Raw genomic sequence first — 12,384 nt, 5'->3', positions numbered from 1 at the left:
GTTGTTATGGTAACTCGCAATAAAAAAGTTAGTTTTCAAAACTACATGTTTCCTCTAAAAGGTTCATCCCTCAGGCGATAGCAAACTAGATGTCAAAACTGTTATTTCTTAGATCAGAATGAATTTTTAAACTTGGAAGGTGAAAATGAGCTTCCAGCAAATAGCTGGCATTTATGATATAATTACAATTCTATCAAGGTCGAGAGAAAAGAAACAAGCTTTAGCCGGTAGTTCAAGTGCTGCAGAAGAGAATGGTACCAAGTTTGTTTAGATATCTTCACAGAAACTTGCTTAAAACTTCCATAAAGCAGATTGACTTCACAAAAATAACAATGCCAAGGAAATTATGTTTCTAGTTTTAAAAACCTTTGTAATTTCATATATTAAGCTTTCAACAAAAAGAAATGATATTCTGTCATAATTAAAAAAATTTCTAAATCATACTTTCGACTATAAATACCTCAAATTTCAATTTTTGAAAGTCAGCATTTTTACATTTCTGTGCTCTTTTAAAACTCTCGTCCCCCCTTAAAGGGATACTAAAGTCAAATAACAATTTACGTCAGAGTGAAAAGCTCAATGTATGACAACATCTAAAACAACATTATTATAAACAACAGTGCCCTACAAACCGAAAAATTAAGGTAAATGCACGAGAACACATGCACTGCAGTAGGACCTTTTCAAAATTATCCTGATGACATCAGAAAGACTACACAATTAATCAATCTAACTGCACTAAATAAAGAACCTTCTGTGCATCAAAAGACGCAATAGAATGCTGCTTGTGCATTTCTGTTTTATTCATGGATAAAAGAACCGCCAGAGTTACTATGGGGAATGGCGCGAGTGGTTCAATAATTCAATTTTTGTGTGGGTACACGGGGCAGGTGGTATTTAGAGGAGCGCATTTGAACCAAAAAACGTGTGCAATCTTGAAGCCAATGGCGGAAAATTGATCAATGGCCGTTATTGCTTCTGTGGCTCTCGCTGCTTTCGGTCTGCTGCTACTAGCGCAGTAGAGCCGGTCAACGTTGTGCACGACAACAGTGGCGTGAGTCGGTCCGGTCGTCTGTTTCTTGAGGCGGGTAATTTGAAGTGCGTTGACCCGATGCAGACCACCAAAACGTGATCTTATTTAAATATAGGTCCTTCCTTGGCACAAAAGTAACACTAAGAGGTTCCTGGACCACTATTTCAACAATCAACATAGATTTAATAGTTGCCTTTAGTGTCTCTTTAATCTTTATATAAGAACATCTGAAAATTTGAATGCTAGAAATCTCCGGCGTACAATGTTGCTTACTTCTTGCCCAAACTTCAGGTCCAAAACAGCATTATTTAGCCTCCACCTCTGCCACATCTATCACCTCCATGTTAGAACCAGCATTTTCTTGAATCAATGCACTTGCGAGTGTAGCTGAGCCTGAAAGGCAGCTATGCCGCAATACGAGTGTGTAGTGAGGTGAAGCATGTAGCAGCTACCAAAGCTGGCAGGTGTGCACAGCAGCTTAGCCTAGTTGGGATCAGAGAGATGCAAGATGCATGCAATGCCTCCTAGATGGCATTCCTGTGCACTCTGTTTTATCACATAGATACTTGGACCACAATTTCAATAGCCGAGCTCAACATGATGAAAGTGGTGGTATCAAAATTTCGGTCCAGAATGTGCAATGTCATAAATCAAAGTTAGTAGGTCTTTCGAGAAAGCTGTGGGTTAACCCACAGCTTTTTCGAAATTCAGAGCGTTTATAGGGAGCGAAGTTCCTTAGGTTCTCGCGATGTCTGCAATCTGTGCTGCATCGTCCACAGTCATGCGGCGCACCACACGAAAAACAACCGCATTGCTCAGCTCGGTGACAGCACATAGCTACCAGGGGTCGCTGATGAAGGCGTTTGCTCCCCGCAGTCTGACCACCACCGTGGAAAAGAGTGCAAACAATGTGTTGCTCACAGTGGCAAAGTAGAAACGTCACGACTTCAACCGCGACCTACGATCTCGAGAAGCGGCGTTGCAACTACGAAGGACGCAAGGGCACAGAAATGCGGCCCACAGAGTTTACAACAACGGCTGCGCCAACTTGATCCGGAGCTGAAAGGGACGAAAGTTGCTGCACAGCGGCTACCTGTACGACCAGCCGGCCTGGCGGCAAACACTCATTACCAGCTCTTGTGCCGCCGTGCAAAAGAGAGAGAACCTCATGGAGTTTGTAGGGTACAAGAGTCTTTTCATATAGTTTCTCATTTTGTCCATGGAGCTTCATTTCACCATCAGTATTCACTTCGTAGATATGCAGTTAATTTTTTTTTCAGTGCTGTGCGAGTAGCAAAGTTTTGAGTGCGAAGCGCATTAGAATATTGAAGTGAGTGCGAATCGAATCCAGTATTTCTACTATATTTTTCTTATACTTCAAATCAACATAGCAGGAAAAAAAGTTTCAGAGTATTTATAAGCATATGTTTGTGAGATAGCAACGTGTAAGCATTTCTTTTGGCTAGATTCATCAAGTGCTGGCAGAGTGGTGCTGCATAGTTGTCTTATGAAGAAGGAGGCAATGCAGAGGCCGAATTGTGTTTGTGTACCTGATTAGGTACGACTGAAGTGTTGCCAAGAACACTCTACCCATAAAAAGCATATATGTGCTATTTCTTCTTTCAACTGCTGTGGAAGCAGAAGGGATGTGGCGGACAAGGGTGGGCACCCTTGGAGTCAGGAGTTCTAAATCTGTCTCATAGATGTTAATATATAAGAACATCTCAAAATCTGAATGCTAGGAATCTTCGGCGTACAATGTTGCGGACTTCCTGCCCTAACTTCAGGTCCAAAACAGCATTAATTTAGCCTTCACCCTTGCCACATTATCTCCATGTTAGAACGAGCGTTTTCTCAAATCAATGCACTTGCGACTCTAGCCGAGTTTCAAATGCAGCTTTGCCGCAATACGAGTGTGTGGTGGGGTGAAGCATGTGAGACGTCCCCCTTACGCCCCCAATCGCCAAAGAGAGGGAAGAGCCCTCAACCCCCTTTTTATCCTGTTCTCTCTTGGCTACGTGTCTCAATCACTTTCCACATACAGGGATTCGTGCTGGGGCTGGGAAGTAAGGGACGCTACGACCTGTTTCTGTTTACCGATTCATTTAATTTAATAGCAAGTGCAAATGGCGCACACACATACTGTCCGTGAACAACATCTCTGTTACACGAAATCGTAACACATCAGCAAATGCTCGTGACACGCGTTACAGGATACATAAGCGAAGTAACTGTGACATTACAAGGGTGCCTCAATACAGACTAAACACACGACGACACAAATGATAAAGTCATGAATTAATAAAACCGCGCAATGTCTCAACATGCCGCATCTTTTCCCGCAAAGCTCGTTTAAGTAAGGGAGGTGAAGTTCGTCTCACAGAATGTCCATGTAGTCGGGGCCTCGGAGTTGGCTGCTCGAATCGGGGCCGAAGGTTGGTTCTTGGCGTCGAGGTCTGATCCGTCCAATTCGTCAGCGTCTTCATCGTCTTCCTCATCGTCCCCTACGTCGTGCCTCTCAGTGATTTCCATCTTAGCTTCTCTACCATCTCGAGCTCATCGCATCGTCTCTCTGACTCCCTCGTATCGTCTCGTAGTCCCTTTTTGTAGGACCCGACTCCGCCCTACCGGGGCACCAAACCAATCGCCACCATCCACGCGGCATATTTCTCTGTCAGTCGGTGTGTGTCATCTTCATAGGCCGCTCCCGCGGCCCACACCAGTGGAAAACCCTCTCCCAAACAAAGCCGAGCAAGTAACAATGTACAAACTCAAGCCTCAGGGATGGAGATGGGCGAGCCGTCCGAAGACACTTTAATTACGGGCGAAGAATGGTCCCGATGCTTCCGACAAAGTGCGTCGTCTATAATGGCCAACGTCCGGAGTTTGCAATGTTGTGCCAAAATGTTTTCGGCCGAACCAATTGTCCCGGTTTCTGGTACTTGATGAGCCGATGTCCAGAACGAGTCCCGACGTCTCCATGCAGCTCGGTGTCTCCCGCGAAATTCTCCGTAGCCGCCGCTTCTTCGTCATTCACCGCCGCGGGCGGCCATCCGCGCAGAACGCAGTAATGAGCCCTGGAGCCACGGAGGCTGACGGAAAGTCATACTGGACCCGGCACAGGCGCTGCGGCAGCGTCGCATTCCCCGAACCAACAAAAGGTGCTCTGCTGCTCCCCCATGCCACAAATCTGAAGGGTGCGTGCGGATTATCTCCACCGTACACTGTCACACTGTCTGTAGACGACAAGGCGCCGCCCGGTCCTCGTGTTTACGCGGGGGAACCCGTGAGAATAGTAGAAATAATCCTTCCAGGTACTCCACTCCAGAATGCCCATTCGTTACACCGAAGGTTTTCTTTTCTCTTTTTTTTTATGCGTGGGTTTGAGAAACGAGCGAAAACATCTTGAAAGGACAGGGGTTCAGTCCGTGTTTGCGGGGACGTCACACATGTAACAGCTACCAAGGCTAGTGGAGGCCAGAGAGATGCAGGCAGGATGCAATGCCTCCTAGGTGGCAGGCCTGTGCAATTTGTTTCATCACGTAGAGATACTTAGACCACAATTTCAGTATCCAAGCTCAACATGAAAGTGGTTGGGTCAAAATTTCTGTCCAGAATGCGCGATGTCATAAAGCTGTAGGTTAACTCACAGTTTTCTTGAAACCCAGAGCACTTATAGGGAGCCAAGTTTCTTAGGTACTCACAATGTCCGCAATCTGTGCTGTGTCGTCCACAGTTGTGTGGCGCACCAAGCGAAAAACAACCACATTGCTCAACTCAGTGACAGCACATTGCTACCAGGGGTCGCTGATAAAGGCACATGCTCCCCGCAGTCTGACCACCACCGTGGAAAAGAGTGCAAACAATGTGTTGCTCACAGTGGCAAAGTGGAAACGTCACGACTTCAACCGCGACCTACGATCTCGAGAAGCAGGGTTGCAACTACGAAGGACGCAAGGGCGCAGAAATGCGGCCGACAGAGTTTACAACAATGGCTGCGCCAACTTGATCCGGAGGCGAAAGGGACGAAAGCCACTGCACAGCGGCGACCTGTACGACCATCCCGCCTGGCGGCAAACACTCATGCCCGGCCCCTGTGCCGCCGTGCAAAAGAGAGAGAACCTCATGGAGTTTGTAGGGTACAAGAGTCTCTTCATATAGTTTCTAATTTTGTCCATGGAGCTTCGCTCCATCATTAGCATTCGCTTTGTGGATATGCATTCAATTTTTTTTTCTTCAGTGCTGTTCGAATAGCATAGTTTTGAGTGCAAAACTAATTCAAATATTCAAGTGATTACTGCTAGAATCGAGTATTTCTACTATGCTTTTTGAATACTTCAAATCGAAATTGCTGGAAGAAAGTTCCAGAGGATTTCAAAGCATATCGTGTGAGATAGTAACATGAAATCGTTTCTTTTGGCTAGATTGGTCAAGTGCTGGCAGGGTGGTGTTTCATAGTTGTCTTATCTAGGGGGAGGCAGTGCAAAGGCCGAATTTTATTTATGTGCCTGATTGGGTGCGACTGAAGTGTTGCCAACAACACTTTACACATGAAGGGCATATAGGTGCTATTTCTTCTTTCAACTGCTGTGAAAGCCGGAGTGATATGGTGGACTCGAGTCTTCATTGCTGAAGTTCCAAATCTTCCTCACAAAAACATCTGAAGTATTGGATGCTAAAAATCTTCGGCGTCCGATTTTTACGATTTCCTGCCCGAATTTCAAGTTCAAAACATTACTAATTAAGCCCCCACTTCTGTCACATCTATCATCTCCAGAGACTGGAAGTTCAAGCACAAAAAAAACATAGTTGTAGGCACCTATAATAGGCCACGAAAACTGTCATTTAGGCATATAGACACAATTCATACTTACTTCAGCAGCGTGTTTCAGGACAAATCTTCGAGTTCTAACAAACATAGCAGGCTAATCGAATGCTTTAGGAAAGTTATTTTTATATTTTTATGAAAATAATAAGCTTAATTATGTGAACATATTTAGGTGAAACCTAGGCTTATTGAACACTGTGAAAGGCTAGCAGTGGCAAACCAGCACCATCTCAAGGTTTTCGGGCTTGAAGTTGTCTTCCGGTTAGTATTTGTTTGGATGTGGAAAAAGAACGCTCAACATTCACTGAAGTTACTAGAACATACTTGTTGTCTGGCACTTTCGATGCTCTAATTGCATCTGGAACCTTCAAATCTGCAGCCCTCATAACTTTACACACTTGTTTTAGCACATAAAAATCCGGGATTTCTTTCCAAGACAGATCATGGCATTGAGGTGACCCTGTAAGCGACTGGTCAGTTTGAGACCGGGGCAAATCTTTCCTGCACATTTGAAATCGTCTTTACACTCTCGGTCAGAGTGGTGCCCGAGCTTTCTAGTTTATGCTTTCTGCAAAGAAAGCAAACATGAACACACAAATATTTCACGTCAGATTCAAGTGTATCGTGATGTAGAATCGTATGGGCTCTTCGCAAAGCCATGCTCTGGTCTGCTTCAAAGCTTTTAAAGGGCCAGTAAACAACCCCGAGGTCCTAATGAAAAGTAAGCACATTTTTCCTATGCGAACATGCTGCCGCAAGAATTTAGAGAATATGTGCTATAATAAAGAAGTTACAGGGGTTAGAATATCTGTTTCATTCGGTTTCAAATTTTTGCACAGCCTCTGACCACTCTTTTATGCAAAGGGGTAGCCCGTTGTCGTGATTCCGCCCACTTTGGCGACCTGTCGTTCATGATATGTCTGAAACAAATGACCAAACAGGGCTTTCTCCACACGAGCATGTGTCATAGCGGCAAGGCCAGGAAATGCAGAGCGAAGAGCGTTTTCCCCTCGCACTAAAGTAGTGAGATGCCTTTTTATTTCGGAAGCTTTCATTCTGGCGATATCACTTTTCTCGGAGTCTCGGGCTCTACAAAATAAGAGAGGGTGGCACAGAAAAATGCAAAGGTGGACTGCGTGGCTGAAACTGCATCGCTGCAGAGCCAAGGCGCCGTTTTGTAGGGCAATGATCCAATTGACAAGCTCAGAGGTGCGTAACGTTCACCATGGGAAGCTTTCGTCCGACTGTGCGTACGAGGTGGATTGGTCAGGTGAGGAAAACGGGTGCAGGATTGTTTTTCAAAATGGAGGGTCCGTGCAGCGTGCAGCGCTGTAATATTTGGTAAATGTGATCATCACGGTCCATTTTTTACGAATTGGCGAGCCTGTTTGGGGGGGGCTTAAAAAACGTTTTTTTTTGAGCCTGTTTACTGGCCCTTTAATAACTAAGCGATGAAGATCTTTAAAGGTGAGAGGAGGGACACTAGCACTAGCCTAGCCTGCTTACACTCGTTAGAGTACGCTCTAGCCTCGCTCACGCAACCACCGTGCTGCTCTATTGTGCAGAGTCCAGTTATATGCTGACTGTGGCAGTGCATCGATCTATGGTCCGTTTTCGTCGACGAACGCAGCGCATGCGTGCGTACACCCTATGTCATGCTATAATCGTGCCTTAACAGGAGCTAAAAACATGAACGAAAAACTTAATTAGTGCGCTGTGAGCGTGTTGTAGTTGGGTCATTCCACGCCAGCTGCCCTAACCTTGGCGCTCGACCATCTCCGATTTACTTGAAAAAAAATTCAGAATTGCCTACCTAAGTCCAAAAGTATTTCCCCAAAAATTTGTTTGCAAAAAATTTTTCCTGTACCACAAGCCTCATTTGAATTTTTTCGGAAAGCTCCAAACCTTAGCTCGTAAAACACATTGCCAAAAAACCTGTTCTTTTAATATTAGGTCAAGACAAATTTTTACCTTTAGAACAATGGTTGGTGTTTTACTTAAAATAAGTTTTACCAGCTCTTACGCTTTTGTGTTATTTTTTATATTACCTCAAATATGCAGCGTCTGGTTTAAATTGGTGATTTTTTTATAGAACCACTAAATTAGGGGAAATGGGATAGTTGACATAAGCTTGTTGCCAGAATGTTCTACTAAAAACCAAAAATAGTTTCAAGCATATACAGTGCGTAATAAATTTTACAAGTGGTGACAAAGTCGCAAAAATGTTCATTTTGGCACATCTTCGGCCGTAAATTCAACGCCCTCAACGGGGCGGTCCTACTAAAAATATGCGCAATAGCAGATTTAGTAGCAACCTTCATTGGCTACTCACTCAAAGTTTTATCAAATTAACTTTTGTTTTAAGTGAGAAAAATATTTTTAAATTTTTGTGTTACTGCTCTCAGGGTTTGAACGTGTTTATATAGCCGTAAAAACGCATCCTAGCAGTAAGTACAAGCTGTACAGACGTGGAGATTATCTGGCAACGTAATCAGTTTTGTCCCTGCCGATTCAAATTACTTACAAGGTAGTATTACCCTACCTTTATTATTAACAATAACGCGGGACCTACAGTCAGCGGTCTGCCGACTTCTCGGGAAACCAATTTCGTCCACCGAGCAGGCATCGGCGAGGTGCCCATACATTCTTATTGTTCAACGCCGACCCTGCCTCCGCAATCCTCTAGTTGCCGCTCTCCCCAATTCATGAAGGAAGGAAAGTGTTTCCTTCCTCCATGCCCCGACTGCTTTTTGTTACGCACCTCTCCGTCCTTTGTCCCCCCCGCTACTCTGAGCACCCCGCATCGCCAGATGAGGCCCGTGTTTTCACACTGCCACTGATCTTTCGAAGACCGGTCGGCCATCTACCCTGTTTTTGATCGCCGGTACTGTCGTTGGCGTGGCCGGCCTAGAGTGACCAGACCATTTGCCACCATCGCCACCGACTGTATCACCACCGACATTTGCCACCGACTGTATCCGATAGTCTGCGTCTAGTGCACGCGCATACTTTACCCCACCGACTCTGATAATTTGCCATTCGTTTCGTGTTACAACTAGTTTTCACTCACTTTGCACTAGACTCAGCATGCCTTCCGCATGTGCGGAAGCGCGAAAACGGCTGTTAATTTAGGCGGAACGAATCGCGAAATATCGAAGTTCATGTGGCCACGCAAACCTGCCGACGCAACAAAACGATTGTTTTACCGCGGCCGCCGATTCTTCGAACACCGCCGCGCACACCGATCCAGGCGGTCATGCTTTGACTTCTGCGCGCGCAGGCACTCGTTCCAGGTTTTTTTTACGTGCGAGTTTTGTGGACCTTTCTAGCAAGCTACCCAACCTGCCTCCTTCCCGTTTGTTTTGGTTTTCAAGGTCGCCCTCCCGCCGCATCCCCCCTATCTCTATTGCAACTCTTTGCCCTTCTCTCGCAAGTCTGCTCTCCTCTCTTGATCACAACCTTTTCGCCCGTCTCCAGCTCCGCGACGCCCGCCACGCTGGCTTGAATTAGTTTCGTTTTCTGACTGGAAATGGGCCCAGAGCTGTTCCCCGCGTTCTGGCATGTGCGTCGTGTGTGCACGTCTTGCTCACTCTTGGTGTGCGTGTGTGGTCATGATAGCTGACGGAGGACTAGCACGCTTTTTCCTGCCGCTCAACAATATGTCGAAAGTGTGACCGCTTGGCTTGAGCATAATCCGCGCGTTAGGTGCCACATTGCGGAGCGCCTGCTCATAGCTGTTGACCACCTGGCAGCCAACAAGCTGCTTCAGGCGTCCCGGTATTCAGCTTTGGAGATGGTGAATATTTCGTGGGCAGCGGTGACGGTTACATGCGCACAAAACGGTTTTTGTGAGGCCAATTTCGTCGACGACGGGCCTGAAGCTTCCGAACTGCGGCAGCGATTTGTGGCAGCACGTCGTCGACTCCGACCTGGGAGAGTGGGTGGGACGTCTGTTGCAATAGTTTAATTACGGCCGATGATGCCGACAGGGCGGAACCGTGCACAGATTTGGGCAATGTGAATGAAGTACGTGGCGAGAGCGATATGGAGGACTCGGATTGCGAGATTGACGAAACTTTGGAGCCAGTGCCTTATGCAGCTTATGCCACGGGCCTCGGCGAACGTGCACCTTGCCCTTTTAAGTGAACTCGAGACCGCCCTTATCGCTTCTGCTCTTCAAAACACGTGCATCACGGACTTCTTGAGGTAAAAATTTTTTAAAAGCTGTGTTTCATTTACTACGAACTTCGGGATACAGCGAATGGATGCCGCATCACGCTCAGGTTCGTTATAAGCGGGCTCGACTGTATATGCTTACGCAGCACCGGAAAGTGGTACCGATTTGTGCAACATACCACAAGCTATATGCTAACATTTAGAAGTAGGAAGATTTCGATGAAGCAAAGGATCAATCGAAGGCAACGTGTTTTACGAGCTATAGTTTCGAGCTTTCCGAAAAATTTCAAATGAGGCTTCCGGTACTAGATAAATTTTTTTGTAAAAAAAGTTCTGGGGAAATACTTTTGGCTTTAGGTAGGTAGTTCTAAATTTTTTTCAAGTAAATCGCAAATGGTTGAGCGCCAAGGTTGGGACAGTTGGCGTGGAATGACCCAGTTAATATGGCCACACTAAGTGCTTCTTGTTTCGCTCCATATGAACAGCTCATTTGAAGGGATCTTGAAGTGATTTTGATGACTGTACAAACACATTGGGCCGGTAGACCAATGTCTCCGCGTCATCTAGATTGATTTGAGCTCTCTGCGTAAACTGTGTGATTTATTAGAATGCTTTGAAGCTGCGAATCTCGGCAGATACATGTGGCTAAGCCAAATGCATTTTCAACCGCCCATTTACTATATGACATTCTCTGGTAGCGTGGAATGCGTGGAAGTAACATCGGTTGGAAGGGAGGCAGCACCTAACATTACTTCATCCTGTCAGTTTTCAAACTGTGCCTGGTAGCGGCGCGAATATGTGGCCTTCTGCCGTCTTTTCTCATGAGCTTGCGCTGCCGCTGCAATCAGCTCGGTTGCTACAGCAGCACGCCACCGTATGAATGTCGCTTCTCTTCGTCTCGTTCTCTTACGTTGTACTGCTCTTTTTAGCACCAAGTATTCAAGGAATATCTTTCTTACTTTGTGCACTCTGTAAAAAATAGGACACTGAGGCTTTTCGTGCGAGGTATTTTATGTATGCGTATAACAGGCCGGTGACATAAAAATACACAAGCACGTGGCAATATTCACAAAAGGCTCGCTTTCGTGTTTGGTACAGCTAGCTACCTTGTGACTGTTTTCTAGTCTAAAATTCATATCCCTCGCGTAAAAATGCATCCACATAACATGAAAAATTCACTTAGTGCGTGAATGCAGGCATACGGTCTGCGCAGCCAAGAAGAGGGAGGCAGAACCCCTCGAGATCACCTAAAAACTTCCAGAATATGTCGCGGCGCTCTTTCTTTCTGTCTTGCGCTCTTTTGCTCGCTCTGTGTTCGAAAACTTGTCGAGCTATGCAGGGCTTTTTGTGGCAACCGCATCATCTGTGGAGAACACTTGTTCACCGTGGTCAGAATCATTGGACACTGCGTTTTCATTTTCACCTCCATTTCGTTTCGTGCGGTGCTTAATGCAAGGGCTGGCTGCACATTGGGAAGCTTGCGCTTCTCTGAGGGCTTTGATAATTATTTTGGGCAACTGGGAAAGTGACATACAGTGTGTTCTTTTAGAGTCCACTTACGTGGTATGGTGACCACTTCACCATTGACGTTGTGGATGAAATATTCAACGAGGTCTTCAGACTGGAAGTGCAGGTCACACACGACACAAAACCTGGCAAGTTCTTTGCTCGGACGCCAATCGCCAAGACCTGAAGCAGTCTTCAGCGGCCTGAAGAAGTGCTGCTTCTCGCCAGGGGCGGATCCAACCACTCATTTTAGGGGGGGGTGTTTGAAGTAACACCGAAAGGGGGGTGTGGTCATTGTTTTTTTGTTTTTACGAGCACAAAAGCTCTGGCATAGCATAAATATTGTTAACGTGTGGTCAAAGTGGTCCCAATCATTTGTCCTAATTGGCGACAGCAGGTGGACCGCAAGCACTAAAAAGAGGGAATGGGGTGCCGACCCGCTTGGAGGGGGGATCGCCCCTGCCGCCCCCCTCTGAATCCGCTACTGCTTCTCGCTCAAAAATCGCACTGAGTCATAGCCACTCCTGCACCTGGTCAGAAAACGCCAACGGTAGCCAGGGGGTGGCACACCGGGCCTGTGTCGTCCCCCTCCCCCCCATTTCTTTTCTTCATGGCATAGAGAACGAAAACTGACCCCATATCAAAGAGGTGCCACAGAAAAAAAATTTCTGGCTACACGCCTGCAAAACACAAAGGCATATTAGGCGCGAAGCATCTTAGAGCGTGTTTCAATTTGATGTGTGGCGGGACCACCCCTATTGTGCATGCGCAACAGCTGACCCAAGCACTGCCAAAATGCGCTAGCGCATCCGGCCTGTGTTAGGTGCTAGGGAAGACTGTG

At 46.2% G+C, this 12,384-nt stretch overlaps 1 protein-coding gene across 5 annotated transcripts in view; it reads left to right on the top strand.

Annotated features, from left to right (window-relative positions):
- LOC119161482 (rac GTPase-activating protein 1) overlaps nt 1–12,384 on the top strand; it is a 109,259-nt gene that overhangs the window by 29,847 nt on the left and 67,028 nt on the right. The gene's annotated exons all lie outside the window — the stretch shown is intronic.

The sequence above is a fragment of the Rhipicephalus microplus genome, chromosome X, assembly GCF_043290135.1.
Source record: "Rhipicephalus microplus isolate Deutch F79 chromosome X, USDA_Rmic, whole genome shotgun sequence".
Lineage (NCBI taxonomy): Eukaryota > Metazoa > Arthropoda > Arachnida > Ixodida > Ixodidae > Rhipicephalus > Rhipicephalus microplus.
The sequence above is the reverse complement of the archived record's forward strand: the minus strand, read 5'-3'. Positions and strand labels throughout refer to the sequence as shown.